This window comes from Mus caroli, chromosome 4, assembly GCF_900094665.2.
Source record: "Mus caroli chromosome 4, CAROLI_EIJ_v1.1, whole genome shotgun sequence".
NCBI lineage: Eukaryota > Metazoa > Chordata > Mammalia > Rodentia > Muridae > Mus > Mus caroli.
Genome location: NC_034573.1, coordinates 79,478,701 through 79,481,438, shown reverse-complemented (window position 1 = coordinate 79,481,438; position 2,738 = coordinate 79,478,701). Strand labels below are relative to the sequence as shown.

Below are 2,738 nucleotides of genomic sequence, written 5' to 3'. Positions count from 1 at the left end.
TCGGAGATTTAATCTTCTGGAATCCATAGCCACTATGGCTCAAGATCTCCATACCAAGATCCAGATCAGAAACTTCTATCTCCAAGCCTCCAGATAAGGGTCACTGGTGAGCCTTCCAATTCTGGATTGTAGTTCATTCCAAATATAGTCAAGGTGACAACCAGGAATAGCCACTACACCACCCAAAACTGAACTGCCAAAGCCTTGCCCCTTGACAGACCTGATCCATCATGGCCACGCCTCCTAATTCTTCCCATATAGTTCCAGCAATTGAGGTCCAAAGATTCAACCAAAAGACCCTGAGGGCCATTCTCACTCAAACCATCTCAGTGTGGGTGCTGGGGATCAAACTCAGGTCATCAGGCTTAGTGGCAGGTCCCTTGCCCACTTAGCTGTACTGCTGGCCTTCTAACTCTTTTTTAAGGATCTTACATAACTCAGGGTAGTCTTCAACTCACTATGTTGCTGAGGATAACGTTGCTTCTTGTGTCCCTACCTCCCGAGTACCACACTCTTTCTCCTTTATTTATTTATTTTTTTACTGAGACAGAGCCTTAGATAGCCTACGTTGACCTCAGACTCATTAGGTACAAGATGCTAGCTTTGAACTCCTGATCTTCTTGTCTCTATCTCCTAAGTGTTGGTATTACAGGTGTGTACATAGTAAGTTCTGGACCATCCAGGGTTCTATAGTGAACACATCTTTTTATTTATTTATTTATGTTTTAAAAAGCAGGGAATTGAGGCTTATGCCTGTAATTCCAGCACTAGAGGAACAGACCAGGTGGAGAATCAAGAATTTAAAGCAAGGGACTAGAGAGATGGCTCAGTGGAAGAACTTGGGTTCCATTCTCAGGAAACACAAGAGTACTTAGAACTGTCTGGAACAATAGTTCCACCACATGTGCATGTGATTCACAGATGTACTTGCATGAAAACAGTCATACAGACAGAATAAAAATATATAAATCTTTAAAAAATAGTTCTAAGGGATAGAGAGATGGCTCAGAGGTTAAGAATACAGGCTGCTTCTTCCAGAGGTCCTGAGTTCAATTCCCAGCAACCACATGGTGACTCACAACCACCTATAATGAGGTCTGTGTCCTCTTCTTGCTTACAGGCATATATGCAGGCAGAACACTGTATACCTAATACGTACATCTTAAAAAAAATAGTTTTAAATGCTTCAAACCATTTTTGATTGTATAGCAAGTTTGAGACCAGCCATAGTGGTACTTGATTAACATTACTGCTTGTCCTATGTGCCAGGGTCCACGTTGCTAAGAAGTGTATGTAGGTGGCAAGAAGCACATGTAAATGTGTGTGTGTGTGTGTGTGTATGGTGTGAGTGTACGTGTGTGTGCTTCAGGTTGATCAACCCAACAGTGGGCATGAACAGTCTTAGGACATGAAGACATCTATCTTGGGATTCCAACTGTGGAATCCTGCTTATTTTTTCTTTCTCTTTTTCTTCTATTGTCAGAGATGGAAGCAAAAATGGCAGAAGGACCTGATAAGGTCCAGAAGCCGAGATACTGTGAGCGTCTGGAGTCCCTGGCCGCCAAGCTCTGCTTGAGGGCCTATCATCAGGCTCTCAGCAGGGTTAAAGAGGTCACACAGGTCAGGGGACCTTTACTCAGCCGCAGAAAATGAAGGGATCCTTAGATGAAGTTATGGATTTCTTTGTTAACAACACGCCTCTCAACTGGCTGGTAGGTCCCTTTTATCCTCAGTCTACCGAGGTGGACAAGGCCAGCCTGAGGGTCCAGCAGTCTGAGGTCAAAGCTCAGTAAACCCCTCCTTGTCACTAGTGCATGGTGTTTCTAGCCAGGTGACCCCTTTTGCTGTATTGAAATTAACCTGGTAGATGGCTTTAGCTTAGAAAAGCAGCTTCTTAGAACTAAGGGCCTCTTATGGTCACTCACAGCTCAGTTATGGTCTTGCCCCAGCTGGCCTTGGCACAGGAGTTCTTTTACCTGGCTGGTGAGTGGTGTGTGTTAGTCTTGTGAGGACCTCTCGGAACCTAAAAGCTCAGGTACACTTACAGTCTTGTCTGTGGCCTTTGTATTGTTATTGGCTGTAAACGTCTGTCTGGACTGAATAAAGATTCATTCATGTGGCCTCTGCTCCTGTGTGGTCTGAGCAGGCTTCATCTCTGTTTCTCTCAGGGCATGTGCTTGGGCAGCTTGAGCTGAGGTGTTTCCTTCCCTGTGAAGAAATACCAACCTTTGGACCCAATATCATTCATAACCGGGTAGAGCACGTTTACGTCGTTACGTGTGCTTTGTGTGTTGCTTTTATTGACCTGTGTGATCTGCATGACATTATTAAGCACATACATGAGCTCCAGTTGACCTGCTGGGGAGTTTAGCAGGGTAGTAGCACGAGAAGACAAAGTCCAATGGAAGATTTCCAAAACATTCACAGCTAATATGAGGCAGAACACATTGTTATTGCTCCTCAGAGGGTGATAGGAGATCACTTGAACCCAGGAATTACTGAGCAGCCTGGGAAACAGTGAAGCCCCATACGAGGAGTAAAGGGCTCAGCAAAAGGGCTCAGCAGGCTTTAAGGGTGCTTGCTGCCAAGCCTGGTGACTTGGGTTCAAGACCTACCCACACGATAGAGGGAGAGAACTGACTCTGAATGTGTTTCTCTGAGTTGCTGATGCACAATTGGGCACACACACACACACACACACACACACACACACACACACACACAGAGGCCAGGGATGG

The 2,738-nt window shown here is 45.2% G+C and overlaps 1 protein-coding gene across 1 annotated transcript in view; it reads left to right on the top strand.

The window, feature by feature from the left end:
- The window catches only part of Plin2 (perilipin 2), a 40,603-nt gene extending 38,484 nt beyond the window's left edge, over nt 1–2,119 (top strand). The window contains exon 12 of the transcript XR_003836441.1: nt 1,484–2,119. The gene's annotated coding sequence lies outside the window, so the exon portion shown is untranslated. The remainder of the gene's footprint in view (nt 1–1,483) is intronic.
- Nucleotides 2,120–2,738: the final 619 nt, after the last annotated feature.